Genomic DNA, 6,000 nt, shown 5'->3' on the forward strand with positions numbered 1-6,000 from the left:
CAGTCACTTCCAACAGAAAAATTGGAATATCAGGAGCGAGGATTAGTGGAGATGGAGGGTAAAGTCATAAAGAAGATTGAGGATCGCCAGAATGCTGAAGGAAGCGAAGGAGGACATTTGGCTAGAGCCTACTTGCTGCTGGGTCTGCGCGAGCTGGGGAACCTGTATGATGGAGTCAAGAAGATCGAATCTGGGGAAGGTCCTTCTAGCACCAAATAGGCTAGATTTATTTGCTTTCCTGAAATGTAATAGGGCCAAGTGCCAATAGTGACTTACTTTTCTATTATCTTAGTGTCGTTTTGGGATTCGTCTATTTTCATATTACGAAATGAAGCATTTACTGGCATCTAAAGTTCTCCAAATCTATTTGTCGCTAGTCCTACCTCGGGCACAACGAGGCTCCCAAATTAGGACACGAATTTACATTCTCGCAATATGTGTTTAAATACTATAAACATTTCAGAACACCTACTGACTTGTTTACCTTTTTGTTTTCCTTTCATTTTTTATTCCCATCCCCTAAGGTTGGTTCGCTCATACTGACATCATCAGCATATCATACCAGATCTTGAGGCCCTCCACCTCCTCCTCCTCCAAGTAATACAAAAGGCAAAGGAAAAGCAAAAATGGACGACTTAAGTGGTATCCGAAAGGAGAATGTTGAGAACGCATAAACTTCAGATGGCCGGAGTACTCCGGCACCAAATGATCTAGTCTTGAGATTAGAACAAAAGATACTGGAGCTACAAGGAGAGCTTGAGCAGGTTCGCAACTTGACAAACTTGTCACTCACCCTGAATGTCCCCGACATCAACCAACAAAACACAAAGAACCCAGCACCTCCCCAAAACACACCAAACCAACATCCACAAAACCCTCCTGCGCCACATCAATACACAACCCCATCTTAAAATCTCAATCTCTTACCAATACCAACTCCGCCACAACACCACCACCAATCAATCCAGTACCCACCAACCGCCACTTACCACACTCCCCAAAACACACCACAACCCATCCCGATCCTCAAAACTCAACCAATGACCATCACTACACCCAAGTCCCTGGCACCTATCAAAACAACCCTATGTATGTGGAGACCATACCTCACCCTACTCAACTAACTTCCTATATACCAGAATCAGTTGAGAAGGACCTTCTCATCAAGAACATGGCCGAAGAACTCAAGAAACTAACAAGTCGGGTCCAGGGTGTCGAAGGAGGCAAAGGGATAGAAGGTTTGAATTATGAAGACCTATCCATACAACCGGATGTAGAACTACCAGAGGGGTACAAACCTCCTAAGTTCGAAATGTTTGACGGTACAGGTGATCCCAGGGTTCATCTGAGGACCAATTGTGACAAGCTTGTCGGTGTCGGGAAAGATTAAAAGATCCGGATGAAACTCTTCATGAGGAGTCTTACTGGAGATGCTTTGTCCTGGTAAATCAGCCAGGATCCCAAGAAATGGTCCAATTGGGTAAGTATGGCATCAAATTTCATGGACCGATTCAGGTTTAACACAGAAAATGCACCAGATGTTTTCTATATCCAGAATCTTAAGAAAAAACCCACCGAGACTTTCCACGAGTATGCTACTCATTGGAGGTTGGAAGCGGCCAAGGTCAGACCATCTCTGGATGAGGAACAGATGAACAAGTTCTTCGTCAGAGCACAAGATCCGCAGTATTATGAAAGGTTGATGGTTATTGAAAACTATAAATTCTCTGATATCATCAAACTTGGGGAAAGAATCGAGGAAGGCATCAAAAGCGGGATGGTAACGATTTTTGAGGCATTGCAGGCCACAAATAAGGCATTGTAATTAGGCGGCATATCAAAGAAGAAAGACGTTGGGGAAGTAATGGTGGCTCAAGGCCCGAAATCTCCACTTACCTATCGAACACCTCCACCCACATATCAAACACCTCCATCCACACACCAAGCACCACCACCTACATATCAACCATCATCTCCCAGATATTCCCAACCAGCCACTGTCTATCATACCTATAACTCCCAACCATCTCATTTCCAGTCACCTCCGACTCGCCAAAATTATCCAAGACCAAGACCCAGTTTTGACCGCAAGCCACCCAGACAATACACCGCTATTGCTGAACCCATCGACCAGTTGTATGAAAGGTTAAAAGTCATAGGTTACGTCACTCCTGTTCCTACTGTGGCATTACAGAATCCATCCCAATGGATCAATCCTAACAAAACTTGTGCGTACCATTCCGGTATGAAGGGGCATGCCACTGACGAGTGCCGAGCATTGAAAGATAAGATCCAGATGCTGATTGACAACAAGGTCATACAGGCAAAGGAAGCCACACCCAATGTTCGCAACAACCCTCTCCCTGATCATAGAGGTGGTGGGATACATGTGATAGAGACGAACGAAGAGTGGGATCCTGAGGGGTCGATTGGGCTTATTCGGGAAGGTGATGACTTTAAACCCTCAGTCACACTCACTCCTATTGTAGTACAGACTCAGTCACCAATCGAGGTCGAGGTATCCACATCAGTTCCATCTGAGGTAGAGGTGGCTCCACCCGCGGCCACCCCTATTCCGTTTGAAGTAGAAGTGGTAGCACCTTTTTACAGTGACAGTATCACCCACACCTCCTTTCAATTCAAAAGCAATACCTTGGGATTATGTTGCTGAAGCTAGGTGAAAAGGAAAGGCAAAGATGGAGGAATCCAATGCCGCACAAGGAATGACTAGGACCGGAAGAATCTATACACCTGAACACCTGGGAGGACCAAGTAAGGATGCCACTGCCAAGCAGCCTGTCATTGAAACAGGGCCAGATGACCTTTTGAGGAAAGTACAAGCAAATGAGTATTCTGTCATTGATCATTTGAACAAAGCACCAGCTTAGATATCCATCCTGTCACTGTTGCAAAATTCAGAAGCACACAAGAGCGCTTTGATGAAGGTGTTGAGCGAAGCTTATGTGCCCAATAATATCACAAGCGGAGAAATGGCTAACATGGTAGGACAGTTGTTGTAAAGTCACAAAATCACTTTCCACGAGGATGAGTTGCCGCCTGAGGGTTTGAATCACAACAGGGCACTGCACATCACAGTGCGATGCGAAGACTACATCATTACCAGGGTCCTGATTGATGGAGGATCCAGTCTCAATATTTGCCCGTTGACAATACTGAAGAGGTTGGGCAAAGGCCTATACGAGATACGAGAAGGGACCATGAACGTGAAGGCTTTTGATGGGTCTCAGAGAGCTACCACCGGAGAAATTAATCTCTGTCTGCAAATGGGGCCTACGTGGTTCGATGTCGAGTTTCAGGTGCTGGACATATCTGCATCCTACAATCTGCTGTTAGGACGACCATGGATACACGCCGGTGGGGCTGTGGCATCAATCTTGCATCAGGCAGTAAAGTTTGAACGGAACCTTCAGGAGGTGATCATTCATGGGGACGGGAGTAACCCCATTTCACCAGCCAAACCATCTCGGCTATCGAAAATAGAAGAAGGCTAGGAGGGGAAACTATCATCACATCGAACGTGTCAATGCCATTGAGAAAGACAAATGGTGGAGTAGCAAAATAGAGAGCATACCGGCATGGTCTGGGTATGAACCGGGCAAAGGGCTCTGGAAAAATCTCCACGGTATTACTAAATCGATACAGCGGAAGGGTCATGGTACTACTTTCAAACTCGGATACCAGTACACATGGCAAGAGTATAATGATTGGTCGCCTCCATGGCGCAGACCGTATTACCCTCTCGAGCAACCAGTGCCACATCTGGATCAAGCTTTTCACCAAGCTGATACATTATGAGGAACTGAAGAAGAAGAAGCATTAGCTGGGTTAAGGAATCTGTTCTTGGAGGATGAAGACATGGACTGCAGTGCAATAATTGAGGAGGAGGAGGAAGAAGGCCTCATTGTTCAGACTATGGAGAAGGGATCTGTTCTCAGGAACTGGACCGCCATACCATCCCGGGCCCGCCGAGTCCCTAGGTAGCTTGGCAGATCTTATTTCTATAGCCATTCTAGGCATTTAAGATTTTCAGTAATTTTGTTTTAAAGACTTGTTTCAAAATAAATGCTCGATTCATCGAGCCATACTTGTCTGGATGTTTTTCAGTTTTAATCAAATGCATTGCTCTTTATTGTTCATTATTATTTTGTACACTTTTTCTTTCTACAGAATCATTATTACTTTTCCTGATGAACCGGTGACTATGACATGTAATGAGGCAACGCAATATGAGGTTAGTGATTCGGATGAAGAAGACGAGATGCCCGAGGAAGTTGTCAGGGAGGTTGAAAGCTTTGAGAATAAGCCTAAGTCCAACCTGGACGAAACCGAAGCAGTAAATTTGGGGGACACCGACACCGTCAAGGAGACTCGCATCAGCATTCACTTATCACCAACAGAGAAGGAAGAATACATTTGTTTCTTAAGGGAGTATGAGGACATTTTCGCATGGTCATATGATGACATGACCGGTTTGAGCACATCCATAATGGCTCACAAGTTACCTACCGACCCAATGTGTCCGCCAGTGAAGCAGAAACTCAGAAAATTCAAACCAGATATGAGCCTGAACATCAAGGAGGAGGTTACTAAGCAGATCAAAGCCAAAGTTCTCAGGGTGGTTGAGTACCCAACCTGGTTAGCCAACATTGTGCCAGTTCCGAAGAAAGATGGGAAAGTCAGAGTATGTGTTGACTATCGAGATTTAAACAGAGCAAGTCCCAAGGACGACTTCCCACTGCCAAATATACACATCCTGATCGATAATTGCGCCAAGCATGAACTCCAATCCTTTGTAGATTGCTTCGTAGGTTATCACCAGATCTGGATGGATGAAGAAGATGCAGAGAAAACAGCTTTCATTACACCATGGGGGGTATACTGCTACAAGATTATGCCATTTGGTCTAAAGAATGCTGAGACTACTTATATGAGAGCCATGACAACCATCTTCCACGATATGATACACAAAGAAATAGAGGTGTATGTGCACGACGTCATCATCAAATCCAAGAGGGATGCAGATCACATAGCAGACTTGAGAAAGTTCTTTGACAGGCTGAGGAGGTACAACTTGAAACTGAACCCCGCAAAGTGTGCATTCGGGGTTCCCGCGGGAAAGTTACTGGGATTCATTGTCAGTCGCCGAGGGATCGAGCTAGATCCGTCTAAAGTCAGGGCTATTCAAGAGTTACCGCCGCCTAGGAGCAAAAAGGACGTGATGAGCTTCCTAGGACGTCTCAACTATATCAGTCGCTTCACAACACAGTCCACAGTTATATGTGAACCCATCTTCAAGATGCTGAGGAAAGATGCCGAGACAAGCTGGACCGAGGATTGTCAGAAAGCTTTTGACAAGATCAAGGAGTACCTGTCCAACCACCAGTTCTGGTCCCGCCAGATCCGGGACGGCCTTTGCTACTCTATCTATCTGTATTGGATGGAGCCTTCGAATGTGTTCTGGGACAACATGACGAGACAAGAAGAAAGGAACAAGCCATATACTACTTGAGTAAGAAGTTCACACCTTCCGAAGCACGGTACTCTCTGCTGGAACGCACTTGTTGTACTTTGACCTGGATGGCCAAGAAGTTGAGGCATTACTTCCGTGCCTATACCACATACATCATATCCAGGATGGACCCTTTGAAGTATATATTTCAGAAACCCATGCCGACTGGAAAGTTGGCCAAATGGCAGATACTGGTAAGTGAGTTCGATATCGTCTACGTAACTCAAAAGGCGGTCAAAGGACGAGCATTGGCAGACCATCTTGCTAAAAATCCGGTGGGAGGAGAATACGAACCCTTGAAAATGTATTTTCCTGATGAAGAGGTGTCATTCGTAGGAGAGGACATTACTGAAGCATACGACGGTTAGAGGATGTTCTTTGATGGAGCTGCAAATTTCAAGGGGTAGGCATTGGAGCGGTTTTGGTATCAGAAACAGGTCAACATTATCCGATATCTGCTAAACTCAGAT

Source organism: Nicotiana attenuata, unplaced genomic scaffold (genome assembly GCF_001879085.1).
Source record: "Nicotiana attenuata strain UT unplaced genomic scaffold, NIATTr2, whole genome shotgun sequence".
In the NCBI taxonomy this organism is placed as follows: domain Eukaryota; kingdom Viridiplantae; phylum Streptophyta; class Magnoliopsida; order Solanales; family Solanaceae; genus Nicotiana; species Nicotiana attenuata.